Source organism: Psammomys obesus, unplaced genomic scaffold, assembly GCF_907164565.1.
Source record: "Psammomys obesus unplaced genomic scaffold, mPsaObe1.curated_primary_1811, whole genome shotgun sequence".
In the NCBI taxonomy this organism is placed as follows: domain Eukaryota; kingdom Metazoa; phylum Chordata; class Mammalia; order Rodentia; family Muridae; genus Psammomys; species Psammomys obesus.
In genome coordinates, this window is record NW_026596051.1 from 46,842,108 (window position 1) to 46,858,414 (window position 16,307).

The window sequence follows — 16,307 nt, forward strand, 5'->3', positions numbered from 1 at the left end:
AGATGGCTCAGCTGGTAAAGGCACCTGACACCGAGCCTGATGGTGAGATGGAAGGAAAGAACCTCCACATGAAGTCTGTGGCATGTGCTCCCACACCTCCCAAACCATGCATGGCCACAAGGCCACAAGATAAATTCAATGCAATTTTCAAAATAAAAAGTAAAGTTTCATGGATAGTTGGTTTATGTAGATGGTTTACTTCTTTCTTTGGTTATCAAACCCCCAAGAGTTCACATTAATTAGTCAAGGAAATAATGGCATTCATTTTTTCATTTTTTTATTCCATTTTTAAGTCAATAAATACAAATAATAATCTTTTTCTTGCCCCCCCCCCAACAGGGTTTCTCTGTGTAGCATTGGTCCTGGAACTTACTCTGTAGACCAGGCTGGCCTCGAACTCACAATGATCTGCCTGCCTCTGCCTCCTGAGCGCTTGGGATTAAAGGCTTGCACCACCAATGCCTGGCACAAATAATAATCTAAGTTTGTAAATTTATGCCTTAGAGTGGAGCATCTTGGAGCCTCTGAGTAAACAGTGTCAGGGGTTGGGGATATGAGTCTGCTTATGGAGCAATCACTCATTCCATTTATTACTCCACAAAACACGGCTGGTGTCCATGTTAGCTGTGACCGTTTTGTGGCTTTGAAATGTTATCTTTCATAGACATACACTGTTGACACAGTGTGAGGATTTCTCAACCTCAGGGCTATTGACATTTGGGGCCAGGCAACTTTCTGTTGTGATGGACTATTCTATGATAGTAGAACTATAGCAACTCCCAGCCTCTGCTCCATATCTCCTCACCCCATCTGATTCCTCACCTGGAACTCAGCCCTGCCATAGGCTTATGACAACCCAAAGTGCCTCCAGACATTGCCAAATGCATCACAGCAGTCAAGGGCCCTCTTCCCTTTTCAAAAACCAGCAGCTTCTATCTATACCAGACAAGGAGTCAAATGATAAAGGACAAGGATTGGGGCATAGAAAGAGGACTGTGGTCTCACTACACACCTCAAGGACGTTGTCACTGGATCTATCTATCGCATACAACCTCAAAGTTAACTTGTACACTTTTCTATTTTCAGAGGAGACACAATGCTTTCAAAAACTGATTTTAGGTGGGGGCTGGAGAGGTGGCTCAATGTTTGAGAGCACTCCTGCAAGGTTCAGTTCCCAGCAGCCATGTTGTGTGAGTCCCAGTTGCCTGTAACTGTAGCAGTAAGAGACCCAGTGCCCTCGTCTGGACTCTGAGGGCACCTGCACTCACACACACGTAGACAAAGACACATCTACACAGACTTGCAAAAAGAAATCTTAAAATATGTTTTTAAAAGCTGGGTATAGCCAGGCTCAGTGGTGCATGCCTGTAATCCCAGCTCTCTGGTAGGTAGAGGCTAGTGGGTCTCTGTGAGTTTGAGGCCAGCCTGCTCTACAAAGCAAGTCCAGGACAGCCAAAGCTACATCAAGACACCCTGTCTTGAAAAACAAAACAAAATAAATAAATAAATAGATAAATAAAGAAATAGATAGATAGATAAATAGATAAAAGGTAGATGTACACTCTGGGAGGCAGAGGCAGGCAGATCTCTGTGAGTTTGAGAGCAGCCTGGTCTACAAAGCAAGTTCAGGACAGACAGCTGAGGCCACACAGAGAAACTCAGTCTTGAAAAACCAAAAGAAAAAAAAAAAAAGCTAGGTGTAGTGGTACACACCTAATCCCAGCACTCAAGAGACAGAGGCAGGAGGATCTCTGTGACTCTGAGGTTAGTCTGGTCTACAGAGTGAGTTTCTCCCCCCCACCACCAAAAAAACCTGAGTACTGTGTTACTGTGTTTCATGCATGCCCATAATGCCGGCACTTAGGAAACTGAGGCAGGAAGACCATGCGTTTGAAACCAGCCTAAGTTATAAGGTAGGACCCTATATCAAAAAAATAAAAATGGGGACAACAGTGGAATGACTCAGCAGGAAAGGTGCTTGTTGCCAAGCCTGATGACCTAAATTAAATCCCCAAAAACTGACATGGTGGAAAAAGAACCAACTTCCACACACTGTCTGCTGACTTCCACCTTCACACCAGGACATCTGAGGGCTCATACAAACAAACACAAACGAAAAACAGTACATATACCTGGTATAGAAAACACCAATGAATATATGATTGGTTTTTTGTTTTGTTTTGTTCATTTTTTGATTTTTCAAAACAGGGTTTCTCTTATATTTTTGGTTGTGAGCCTAACCTTTAACTGCTGAGCCATCTCTCCAGCCCATGAGACATGGTTTCTCTGGGCAGCCCTGGTTGTCTTGTCTTAGAACTCATTCTGTTTACCAGGCTGATCTTGAACTCACAGAGATCTGCCTGCCTCTGCCTCCCTGAGTGCTGAGATTAAAGGCGTACATCACCACTGCTTTATTGTGTGTGCCAGACATAGTAGCACTCACCCTTAATTTCAGCACTTGAGAGGCAGAGTTAGATGATTCTTTGTGAGTTTGAAGCCAGCCTGGTCTACTTAGAAAGACCCAGGACAGCGAAGATTACATAAAAAGACTGTCTAAAAGAAAGAGACAGAGAGAGAAGAAAAGGATTTTTTGTGTGTGTTGAGGGTGGGGCTGTGACTCTCAGTTGAAAAGGTCAGAGGACTACATAGGGAAATCAGTTTTCTCATTCTAGTTTGTGGGTCATAGCATCAGGCTTCACAACAAGCTCCTTTACCCACTGAGCCATCTCGCTGACCCTAAATTTATTTTAAATGAACTTTACACTACAGTCCTTAATAACATAGTTTCCTATAAAATATAACCTATGTCAACACTGTTTTGTATGCCACACACAAATGCTGACATGCTTTTTGAAATTCCTTAGGGATCAAGAGATTGCTTCACACTGTGAAAGAAGCACTTAGGGCACAGAATGTTGGGAAAGTCTACTCTAGGTCAAGCCCTTACTGGCCGGTTCCTGAGCTTGAAATGAGTCTACATTTCATCCTTATTTTTTCACCTCTTTGAGTACTTTGCCACAGTATTTCTTTGCATCATTAGTTGGAGAAGCTCACATTATGCTGGGCATATGTTAGGTATATGACAAAGAATGAAATAGATTATTTTTAATGGTTTTTCTTTTTAAAAATGTAAAAATGTTGTTATATATTATTATTTTTATTATTTAGGGATTGAGACAGAGTCTCACTATGTAGCTCTGGCCATCTGAACTCACTACGTTGACTGGGCTGGCCTCAAACTTACAGAGACCACCTGCCTCTGCCTCTCTAGTGCTCAGATTAAAGGCCAGTACCACCATGCCCAGCTGTTAACTTTTTATTTGTGTGTGTGGTGTGATATGCCTGTAATCCCAGAATCTGGGAAGTGCAGACAAAAGGATCAGGAGTTCAAGATTACTACATAGCTAGTCTGAGCTACCTGAGACCCTGTCTCAAAAAAGCCAAAACAACAAAACAAAACAGCAAGTAAACAGAACAAAGGTCCTTCCACAGAGGGGCTGGAGAGACAGCTAAGTGGCTAAGAGCACTCGCTGCTCCTGCAGAGGACCTGAGTGTGGCAGCTAACAACTTCCTGTAAGTCCAGCCAGGTCCCCTCCTTCTTATGGCCTCCTCAGGCAGCCACACTGTCTCTATATAGTTTTTCTTTTTTCTCTTAAAGGTGCTGTTGAAATTCTTAAACAGAAGCTAGTGTTAACACCACAAAAAGAACTGTGGAAAGCCTTTTCCCATGATTTATTAGTCTCCCTTTGCCCTCACACTGCCAAACCTTCTGTTGGGAACACCAGGAAGGCTGCAGGTGTGGGAGACACACTGAAGTACGGTAAATATTACCTTTAAGTCTCTTCCAGCCTACCATCCCACCAGCAGTATCTTGAAAAATACAAATACTGTTCAAAGGAAGGGCAGAAGAAGTTCTGGGGTGTCCTTCTCATCACTGTCCACTGCATTCCTTCGAGGCAGGTCTCCCCCTGAATCTGCAAGCCCCAGAAATCCTCTGTCTCTGCCTGCACAGCACAGTGTAGGTGTGGACCACTCCCAGCTGGTCGTCATGGAGTGCTGGGGCCAAACTCAGATCCTCCTGATTGTGCAGCAAGTGTGTTCAGTGTGTTCTTTTTCACTTTTTTTTTAATTTGAGTGTTTTATTTTATTTTTTTATTAATTACAGTTTGTTTACTTTGTATCCCAGCTGTAGCCCCCTCCTTCATTCCCTCCCAATCCCACCCTCCATCCCTCATCTCCTTCCTGCCCCTGTAGAAGTCCAATGGCTATCCATTGCAACACAGAGCCACCTCTTTTTTTTTTTTTTTTTTTTTTTTAGGGGGTTGTGGGGAGGGTTCAAGACAAGATTTCTTTGTGTAGTTTTAGCTGTCCTAGAACTCACTCTGTAGACTAGGCTGGCCTCAAACCAACAGAGGTCCAACTTCCTCTGCCTCCTAATTCTGAGATTAAAGACATGTGCCACCACTGCCCAGCACAAGTATGATCCTAACTGCTGGGCCATCTTTGCAGCCTCAAGAGGAGGCTTTTCAAGAACTGTAAAATTTTCAAAGGCTCCTTTGGGAAAATTTGTAAGATCTTAATGGAGATCTTTCAGTTGGAGCTGAAAACCTAACCTTTTACTCTGTGACTAACATATTTGTTTATTTATTCATTTAATTTATATGTGTATGGCATTCTCCCTCCATATGCCACGTGTGTGCCTATGGAAGCCAGAAGAGGGTGTCAGATGACCGGGAACTGAAGTCACAAACCACTGTGAGCCACCATGTGGGAGCTAGCGATCAGGAGGAGACAGTGCTCTTAACCACTCAGCTGCCTTCTCTCTACTCCTGACATATTTTACTTTATTTCAAGAAGGTTCTCTCTGTGTCAGTGGTTCTCCCTTCTGGGTTTCACAGGGTTCACCCAAGACCATCAGAAAACACAGATCTTTACCTTATGACTCATAACAGTAGCAAATTATGTTATGAATTACAGTTATGAAGTAGCTGTATTAAAGGGTCACAGCATCAGGAAGGTTGAGAACCACTGTTCTACAGTCCTGCCTGTCCTAGAACTCCCTATGTAGACCAGGCTAGCCTCAAACTCGGAGATCCTACTGTCTTTGCCTCCTGAGTGCTGGAATTAAAGGTTGGCCCTAAAGTGCTAGGTGTGATGGCACGTGCCTTTAATCTCAACACTTGAGAGGCAGACAGATCTTTGTGAGTTTGAGGCCAGCCTGATCTACAAAATGAGTCCAGGACAACCAGGGCTATTACACAGAGAAACCCTGTCTTGAAAAAAAAAAAAAAGGGTAGCCCTAACCTATTTTAAAATGGAGTTTTTCATTGGTCTTGATAGTGTTAATTTTATTTGCTCAATATTTTAGTGTCAATATTATTTAGACTTTAAGTACAACTCACAGAGATCCTCCTGCCTCTGCTCTGGAATTAAAGGTGATTAAAGGCATGTGCTACCATCCCCGAATGTTTTTTTTTTTTTAAATAAAATATAGGAGATAGTAACCTGACAGATTTAAAGTAGTAATCTTGAGTGGTCAAGATGGCTCAGTGGCCAAAAGCACTTGCCCTCAAGATTGACAACCTGAGTTCAACTTGAGATCTTACCATGGAAGGAGAGGACAGAATCTGAAAGTTGTCCTCCAATCTCCTGCTTTTGGGCTCTCCCAACCCTCATATCATACATCCAAAAAAGAAAGGGAGGGAAGAGAGGAAGGAAGAGTGAGAAGGAGGAAGAAAGAAGAGGTGGAGAAAGGAAGGGAGAAAGGCAAGGAGAAAGGAAGGACAGAAGAAAGGAAGGAAAAGGAAAGGAAGAAAAGAGAAAAATGGCTAGAAACTTTTTCCCTTTCACCATGTTGTTTCCAGGGATTGAACCCAGCTAGGCAGTCTCCAACAAGCACCTATACAAGTTTATCCATCCCCCAACCCTGGGCTCCTTATCCATCTATCTATCCATCTATCTATCTATCTATCTATCTATCTATCTATCTATCTATCTATCCATCTATCTACATTTGTTGTGTTTATTGCTTGAAACAGGGTTTCTCCATGAAGGTGAGGCTGGCTTTCAAATCCCAATCCTCTTGGCTCTGTCTCCTGAGTGCTGAAATTTCAGGGTTATATCCATGCCTGGCTATACAACTAGTATTATTCTTTGAGATTATTTTGATCAAAATTAAATAAGTGATAAAACTGCTTGTGGAAATTTGTCAAAGACGGTTTCTAAACCCACAACACTGTTATTTCTAATACTCACAGACTTGAAGGCTAAAAATGGCATTCTAAAAACCTTCAAGAGAGTAATGTTTACTTTTTCTGACCATAAAGTAGAAAAAGTTAAACTCCAGTGAATGATTAACAAGTTTTAATAAATATAATTATAAATGATCATAGAATAACATCACAGTCTGATCTAAACAGCTGAACACTCTCATACATGGAGAATAAGCCAGCTAGAAGTAAAAACTACTAGAAGTCATGGAAATGGTAATGGATGCTTTGAGAACATGATTTGAGGGGAACTTCACCCTACACTAAGTCATTTACTATGAAATCTTGGAGAAAACAAAACCCTCAACATTAGAAAACAGGCCATAGGCTAGGTGTGGTACACACCTTTGAACCCAGGCAGAAACAGGCAGATCTCTGTGGGTTCCAGGCCAGGCTGGTCTACACAGTGAGTTCAGATAGGACTACCCTGTCTCCAAAACAAACAACAGCAACAATTTTAAAAGTCCACAGATATACAGGAGGCTGGAGAGGTGGCTCAGTGGGAAAGAACACTTGCTGTGCAAGCATGAGAATCTGAGTTTGCACCTCAGCGTCCAGGGTAAATGCCAGGTGTGGCTGTAACTGGCACCATGGGGGCAGAGACAGGAAGACTACGGGGGCTTACTGGTGAAAGCTTACCTTCAGGTTCAGTGAAGCAGAGAGTGCTAGAGTAGAACATTCCGTGTCTTCCTCTGGCCTCTGTGTGCACAGCACCTGTATACGTGTGTGCCTACACCAGGGGCACATACACCACACTCCTGAGCACGCATGCACAACAGTAATAAAAATAATGGCCTAAGATTTCATTCAAACCACCGAGCATTAACAATTTGGGCAATGTAGTGCTGGGAATGCTGAGCATAGCTTTGAGCCTTCTAATTTATCAGTCAATCACGAATGGCTCGAAGAATTACTTAAAGTGGTCCTCCCAGTGGTCCGACGGTGTCATTTGAAAATGGTTTGGGAGAACCCAGAAGTGGGCAATAGCCAGGATCTTTTACTGTTGGGTGTTTTGATATGAAGGTGATACATTGCCAGGTACGTGGGGCGCACTTGTACAACTAGCACTCAGGAGGCCGAGGCAGAGGACCTAGCCTGGTTTATACAGTGAGTTCCAGGCCAGCCCAGGCTGCATAGCAAGGACCCTGACTCCAAAAGCTAAAATGGAGGGGCGTGGGTGGAGGAAGGAATGCCATGTTGGTCCCTCCTACCTCCTATCTTAACCAGAGATTGTGGCCTGAATCTTAAATAAAAGCCAGGGGTTTGCTGTTATCTGACCCTCTTTCTTGTTAATCCAGTATGCATTGTAGCCTCCTCCTTTTGCTTTATTTGGAACATCAACATGTTATCACTGGGTATAAATGACACCTCATGCGTAATACAATGTGTGCATTCCATTTTCTTTTCCTTTTGAGATTTTTTTTAAAGTTTGGGAAATCTGCAGGAATAAACACATAAAACAGTCCAGCTCCCGGACAGAAACCGTGTCTAACTATTCTCTTGACCTTTAAAATTCTTATTTATTTTTAAGAATAAGGGCTTGTTAACCCAAGTTGGCTTCTAATGGAAGGTCTCCCGGGCCAGCCTACTGGGATTACAAGTGTGTGTCACTAAGCCTGCTTCTCTGGACTTTTTTTTTTTTTTTTTTTTTTTTGAGACAGGGTTTCTGTCCTAGACTCACTTTGTAGACCAGGTTGGCCTCGAACTCACATCAATCTGCTTGCCTCTGGACTTTTTCAAACTATAAAAACAATGCATTTTATTGGGGAACTGAATTGCACTGAAACTGAGTTATAGACACAGGTCTTTTGTCCTCTTACCCCTTGATCCTATACCCAAAACGTAGCAACCTAATCAATATACAAAAGTTTTTGTACATTTAATTTGTTAGTTTTATTTATTTATTTAGGTTTTTTTTCCAGACAGGGTTTCTCAGTGTAGCCCTGGCTATCCTGGACTCACTTTGTAAATCAGGCTGGCCTTGAACTCACAGAAATCTGCGTGCCTCTGCCTCCTAGAGTGCTGGAATTATAGGTGTGCAGCATTGAGCCCTGCTTGTTATTTTTATTTTTATTTTATTTTTTGAGACAAGGTCTCACACTATGTAGACCAGGCTGGCCTCAAACTCATGGACACTCTGCTTCCAGAGTGTTAGGGTTAAAGGTGTGTGCCAGCACAACTATCTTTCTTTCTTTTTCTTTTGTTTTTTTTCCCTCCCTTTATCCATCCATCCACCCATCCACCCATCCACCCATCCATCCATTGAGCCATCTGTCTACCTGTCTGTCTCTCTATTTTTCTATCTATTTATTTTAAAATTTGAGATATGTCTTCTGTTCCATGGACTGTTGTTGTCCTGGAACTCAGTATGCAGCTAAGCCTGACCTTGAACTTCTAATACCCAAGCTCCCCACTGCTGAGATTATAGGCAAGTGCACTGCGCCCAGATGACAACAGTACATTTCAAAGGTACATAACTAAATTAGCATGATACCCTGGCAATGACAGTGAACTAAAAACTGAAGGACTTCCATCTGATTTTAGCCTTATCACTGAGACTTGGGTAAGTCACTTATCTTTTGTAGTTTCAGCATCTTCATCTACAAGGGGAAAAATATTTAAACTGGGTATGGAGTCACACATCTTTAATCCCAACACTTGGAAGGCAGAAGCAGGAAGATCTCTCCAAGTTCCAGAACAGCCTGGTCTACATTTCAAGTTCCAAGCTAGCCAAAGCTATATAAAGAGACTCTTTCTCACAAAAACAAAACAAAATAAAAATTTAATTAGATAAAATATTTTCCAAACGTCAGGCAACAGCCAAGAACTGAAGAAGATAGCCTAAGCTTGATTTGTTTATTAACTGAGATAGGGTACCGAATTTCTCCCCCCCTCGATTCCCTGCCCTCTAAAATGGGGTGACAGTGCCTGCTCCATAGGACTTAAGTGAGTTTAGATGAGAGAGCTGGGGCGGGTGATGGCTAAATGGTAAAGCACCTGCCACAGAAGCACACGGTCTAGAGGGATTGGAGTTCAGATCTCCAGAACCCACGTAAAGACAGACACAAGGAACTGTCAGAGCAACCTGGCCAACAAGACAGGCCATATCAGTGACCTCTGAGATCTCACCTACATGCACACAAACCCACACACAGTTGTGCTCTCATACATGGTAAAACACGTGCACAGAGATAAAAATAAATTAGATAAATAAATAGATGAGAAAGCACACATAAAGCACCCAGAACATTTGGTGCTAAAAAAATGTTCTTGCTATTTATATTATTATGCTCCCCTGTTCTTAATGTCATCACTGCTCCATCTGATGCTGAAAATCAGTTGCCTCTAGGAACGCGCACTCTTCCTCCTCTGAGGGTAGTGCTGTCCTAGATGCTGTGCACACGCCACATGCATCCCTGCCCTTTGTGTCTGCCACTGACGGTGGTGTAAAGACCACCATTTTCCTGGGAAGTGTTAATGAGAGAGTCATGTGACCTCTGCCACCCCTAAGGAAAATGCCCAATGCGAGCATTAACTGGTTCTAGGAAGGAGGCACAGGGATTTCCCCATCAGTATTACATGCTGTGCTAGGCACATGGACAACCATGTGGCTTTCCAATTTTCAGTGGGAGGATTTGCTGGCATGTCCTCTGTGAGCTTTCTAGAGAGTTCTGAATTCCAGGAACACGTAGAGATGCAAAATTGGAAAAGTGATGCCATCTTCCCAGGATGATGTAATAGCCAAATATGGTCATTGTGCCACACACCTGTAATCACAGCATTTGGGGGATAGGAAGTTACTTCCAACTTATTATGGTATATTATTATTATTCGGGTTTGTTCCTTTTAAGACAGAATCTCATTCAGCACAACATGGTCTGCAACTCACTGTGTACTCAAGGTTGACCTTGAGTTTCAGGCCCTCTGGACCTCCTGAGTGCTGCTGGGAAGATGTACCACCACACCAGCACATGCCAAGGGTTGTTTCGAGTTTCTAGCATTCTAGGCAAGCGCTCCATCAATTGTGGGCCATCTACAGCTCTCTGTCTGCTTTGCAACAGTTCTCCAGGTTCTTTAGTTTTAGCTGTAATGAGGGGTGCAACTGAGGACTCTGAGAAGGAAGCAATTTGTCAAGGTCAATAAAGCTCAGTAACAGCAGAACCAGAAGCAGAGCCCAGGGCTCTTGTGTTCAAAACCAGGGTCATTTCCCCAGCAGGAGGATGTAAGTGAGGGACATGTTCACATCATACTCAAGGATAGTTTCTCCGCAAACAGAGCTGTCAAGGTTTGGCAGCCGGTGGCCAAAGAACATTCGTACCAATGAGCAGGATGTGTGCAGAGTGATTTGGGAAGATTCAGAGCAGTTCTCAGAGATAGGTTACCCAGAGCTCAGTGGGTAAAGGCATTTGCCGCCATGTTTAAAAAAAAAAAAAAAAAAAAAAAAAGCAAAACAAGCTGATTTCTATCAAAATAGAGTGCTGACCAAGGAAGTTGTATGTCATTAAATCAGAGAACTGTCACGGTGTTAAGACAATTATCAAGTCTACAATATGGAAAATGTTTACACTGACATTAAAAGGTGGAAGGGAACACAGAAACATGAAAATGTTATGTTATGGAGGCTTTTGTTTGCTTGCTTGCTTGCTCTTTGGTTGTCTGAGTTAGGGTTTCAATATATAGCCAGGCCAGGGCAGGCCAGAGCTCACTGTGTAGTCCAAACTGGTCTCAAACTTATGTTCACACTTCTTTCATAAGATTCCCTGCACTCTGCCCAAAGGTTGGCTGTAAGTCTCAGCATCTGCTTTGATAGTCTGCAGGGCAGAGCCTTTCAGAGGTCCTCTGTATCAGGCTCCTGACTTGTTCCCTCTTTTCCCCTTCTTCTGATGTCCATCCTCTTTGCCTTTCTGGATAGGGATTGAGCATTTTAACAAGAATCCTCCCTCTTGATTAGTTTCTTTAGGTGTACAGATTTTAGTAGGTTTATCCCATATTATATGTCTATATGAGAGTATATACCGTGTGCGTCTTTCTGCTTCTGGGATAGCTTACTCAGGATGATCTTTTCCAGATCCCACCATCTACCTGCAAATTTCATGACTTCCTTGTTGTTTATTTCTGAGTAATATTCCATTGTGTGGATGTACCACAATTTCTGTATCCATTCCTCCACTGAGGGGCATCTGGGCTGTTTCCAGATTCTGGCTATTACAAATAAAGCTGCTACAAACATGGTTGAGCTGAATCTTATGAAAGAAGTAGGAAACAGTAAGATCTGGAGAGGACAGGAACTCCACAAGGAGAGCAACAGAACCAAAAAATCTGAGCACAGGGGTCTTTCCTGAGACTGATATTCCAACCAAGCACCATGCATGGAGATAACCTAAGACCCCGGCACAGATGTAGCCCATGGCAGTTCAGTATCCAAGTGGGTTCCATTGTAATAGGAACAGGGACTGTCTCTGACATGAACTGATTGGCCTGCTCTTTAATTACCTCCCCCTGAGGGGAGAGCAGCATTACCAGGTCACAGAAGAAGACAATGCAGCCACTCCTGAGGAGACCTAATAGACTAGGATCAGAAGGAAGGAAAAGAAGACCTCCCCTATCAGTGGATTTGGGGAGGGGCATGCAGGCAGAGGGTGGAGGAAGGGAGGGATTGGGATGGGGCGAGGGAGGAAACTACAGGGGGGATACAAAATGAATAAAGTGTAATTAATAAAGAATTTTAAAAAAAGAAAAAAAAGCTATGTTCACCCTCCTGCTTCAAGCCTCCAGGGTGCTGAGATGACAGGTGTGTGCCACTGTGCATGGTAATTGTGATATTTTAAAGAAAAAATTTTTAAGTTTTTATTTTGTTCTCTCAATAGCTTTAGCAGTCAACAAACTTACAAACCACATGATGCTATTTCAACCAATATGTATGTGACTGAAATCTGGCAGATTTAGAAAAATGACTTTCTATTTTATTATTGTTGTTGTTGTTAAGACCCTGTCTCCAGAATAGCAAGCCTGGCTTGCCTGGAACTCTCTATTAGACTAGGCTGGCCTCGAACTCACATAGATCCCCCTTGTCTCTCCCTCCCAAGTGCTGGAATTAAAGAGGTGTACAATCTCCCACCTGTCCCTGGAAAATTGAGTATCTTTTATTGATCTTCAATTTCATGTATTTAGACAAAGTATCTTGATCATACCCATCCATCCCCCCCCCCAAGCCTCCCAGGCAACCCCAACAAGTGTAAAATTCACTTTTCAAATGACTGGGAGTTCCTTAATTCTCTCAGTTGCCATCATCTGTCTTCAAGCTATCCTCTGCACCATTGTCCCTCTTTGTCGTCCTGATCCCTAACTTCTTCATCTCTGTTTCATTATCTTATTTGCTTCCTATCACCTATTTATCAGCCTGGACTTCTGAGGGAATCAAAGAGATATGCCTGTTGGACATGTGAGGGACCTGAATAAGGATGAGATGTTGGGACCCCTATTGTCCAGTGAGTCCCAAGAGCTGGCTTTAAGGCAAAAGGCATCTAGGTCCCTGTCAAGCTACTGAGTCTAAAGAACAAAGGTTGACACTCCCTTTAATCAATCATTCCAAAGGTAGATGGCCTTGGACAAGATAGAAGATGGCCTTGGAAGACCATAGGAGGTTGTGCAAGGTAGCCAGATCCTGGCTGCAGTCCCTTTTGCTTTGTCCCTACAGATTCTTGTGAGTATCATCCATGCACACGCCGGCAAGATGGTCCAATGGACTATCCCGGCACAAAACGTTTTCCCTGCTATTTGACAGAGTCAAGTCATAACCATAAGTGCTACACAGAGAGCTTCCCCTGTGGTTTGTCATGAGAAGTAGCTTTGCCTTTAGTCCAGAGCAAAGATAACCAGATACCTCGATAGCCTATGCAAACACCAGCAACGGAGCAGGAGCCAGGGGGAAGCACGAAGGTCACCTTGGGCTATGGCCACATGTGCATATGGGTATCCAGAAATCCTGGTTGCAAAAGTGCAAACGGAGCCTTCTAAGCTGTCCTTAATGCTGAGGTGGCTGAGACGGTATCGCAACTTGAGGCATCTTTCCTATGGTTACTGGGTCAATAGAGGGCTATTTTGAAGAAAGTCACCTCCATGTTCTTCCCTATTAGGCTGGCTAACTTCTGTTAGTTTTTTTTTCTTAAACTCTTTATCTATCTATCTATCTATCTATCTATCTATCTATCTATCTATCTATTCATTCATTGGAGAGAGGGGTGTGTGCATACTACAAAGCATGTGTGACATCAGAAGACACCTTTGGGGAGTTGGCTCCCTGCTTCGTGTAGTCCAGGCCAGCCTTGAACTCCTGATCCTCCTCCAAGTGCTCCTGATCCTTCAAGTGCTGGGATTACAGGCCTTTGCCGCCATGCTTGGCTCAGAGTGCGGTCATGCATTTATCTTGATTGTACCACACTCTCCCTATAGTGTTGATGGCATCCTGTGAGTGAGATAGCTAACATACAGCTCAACTCTCATGCTGTGCAGTGCTCTGTAGTTTACACATGTGCTCTGCACAACCCTGAGGGGAGTTGCTGGCTGCTGTGTTTTCTAAGGATAAAAGTACTTAGCATTGTTAAGGGACTAAGTGACTACAAAAAAGGCAGAAAAGTCCCCCTTTGAGTCTACCATTCACAGCTGTAGAGGAAGCAAGCCTCAAAACTTTCCATGGTGATTCTAGCCTCAGAATAGCTCAGGAAGAAAGAGCTTTAGACAGTTCTTTTAGTCATTGATAATTTTACACAGTATATTTTAATATCCCTTCCCATCTCCCAACTCCTCTCAGATGCCTCCCTCATCCAACTTCACTGGATATTTTTCTCTCTTAAAAAATAAAAAACTAAACTGAATGTGGTGGCAGATGCCTTTAATCCCAGCACTTGGGAGGCAGAGGCAGGTAGATCTCTATGAGTTCGAGGCCAGCCTGGTCTACAAATCAAGTCCAGAGCAGCCAGGGCTCTGTTACACAGAGAAACCCTGTTTCAAAAAACAAAGACAAAAACAAAATAAATAAAGAAAAGAAAAAAAAAAAAAACCTAAAGAAAAATCTACTAAAAACCATGGAATCCAATTTGTGTTAGCCAACTTCTGAACATGGGGTACATTAAGTTCTAGAATTGCATATGGCAGTCTATACCTGAAAACCTAGTCCTTGGGAGATTGGAGTAGGAGGATTGTGCTTTGGAAGCTAGCTTTGGGTACATTGTGAGTCCTTGTCTTAAAAGAAAGGAAATCTTGGGATGGTTTGGGCATTTTGGTGCTGATTCCTGGATCCTGCAATGAAAACAGAGAGAAAGGGGTGAGGGTGCTGAGTATGGGCAGACTGCTGAGGTAATATCTCACAATGTCTTCCTCTAGAAAACTTCTCCAGGATGGAGCTGAAGAAATTGCTTAGTAGTTATGAGCACAGGCCGCTTTTCCTGAGGACCTGGGTTCAATTCTAAGTACCCACATGGCAGCTCACAACTGCCTGTAACTCCTGTTCCAGGGGATCTGACACCCTCATACAGATATATATGTGGGCAAAACACCAATGAATGTAAAGCTCTTGGATCAATATCCAGCACCCAAAAATCAGACATGGTGATCCCAGAGGTCTGACAGTCGAGGCCAGAGGATCAGAAGTTGAAGGTCATAATCTTCCACTACCTGTCAAGTCCCAGGCCAGCCTCCGATATGTGAGGCCCTGTCTCGGACGAAGTGAGTCAGAAACTGAGGAGAAGCGCAGTGACTGCATTGCACATGAAGGGCAGCCCATGGTGTCAAGAATAGAGAAGCAGCCTTGAGCAGTTAAACTGTCTAAAGCCCGAATCGAGTCTCTCTCCGTCCCTTCTCCTTTAGCTCACGGCTCTGCTGGGCCACACTTCTGACTTTTGGTGATTTTTCATGTTTTGTTTTATGGAGTTTCCTGTGTTTCTCCTTCATATATCTTTCCAAGAGCCTGTTCCTATGTTTCAGCCTTTTGGGGCAGAGCAAGCCAGGCCTTGGGTAAGTGCTCAGTAAGTATCTATTAAGCAGACCAGAAACTGATATGGATTATGCTATAAGAAACTACAACTGGAAATGTAAAACAATACTACTACTACTACTAATAATAATAATAATGGGGCTGGAGAGATGGCTCAGAGGTTAAGAACAGTCCCTGTTTTTCCAAAGGTCCTGAGTTCAATTCCCAGCAACCACATGGTGGCTCATAACCATCTATAGTAAGATAAGATCTGGTATGCAGGCAGAATGTTGTATAAATAATAACTAAATATTAAAATAATAATAATAACAACAACAACAACCACAGTAGCTGAGGCTGATACAAAGCTTATCCTGTGCCAGGTATTGTTCTAAAATTATTTACAGTACTAATGGACCCTATCCTTATAACACCTGCTTGTAGGATATCCTGTTGCAGGATATTTGATCTCATTGTGAACCGAAAAATTGTGAGCTGTAAAATCCCATTTCTTGGTTGGTGTGGTTGAGCCCTATCACACACCTTTCATCCAAGAACTTTCTGTTTATTGTAAACAGGTGGTTATGGTGTGGTTCAACCATCCCTGTCACCTTTAATCCAAGAGCTTTCTGTATACAGAATTTAACAATGTTAACCCTAGGTCAAGAGGCAGAGCAAGAAACCAGCTGACAAGGATTTAAGAGCAGGAGGGACTTTGAACTGAAGGATATTTAAGATAGTGCTTAGAAGTAGAAGGCACTTTAGCTCTTTGGCTTTTGGAGCCTTTTGGGTTTTGAACTAGCAAGTCTTTGGCCTTGGGGTTTTTTTGGCCTTTTCCTCCTGGGCTATCAGCTTTTGGTTTTTTTCCATCCAGACCTGAGCTGCAAAGGAAGGTCAGCTGGGTGTTTTCTCTGCCTCTCTGAGCTAGCAGGTTTTCATCCCAGCATCTGGCTCCTGAGTCTTTATTGGTAAAATAGAATGGCTGGAATTTTAATTTTTTAAAACAACAATTGACTGTTACCCATTTATAGAAGATGCAGCCTGCACTGTCCTGGACTTCTACATCA

The 16,307-nt window shown here is 43.0% G+C and overlaps 1 protein-coding gene across 1 annotated transcript in view; it reads left to right on the forward strand.

Annotated features, from left to right (window-relative positions):
* The window catches only part of Klb (klotho beta), a 33,065-nt gene that overhangs the window by 4,389 nt on the left and 12,369 nt on the right, over window positions 1–16,307 (forward strand). The gene's annotated exons all lie outside the window — the stretch shown is intronic.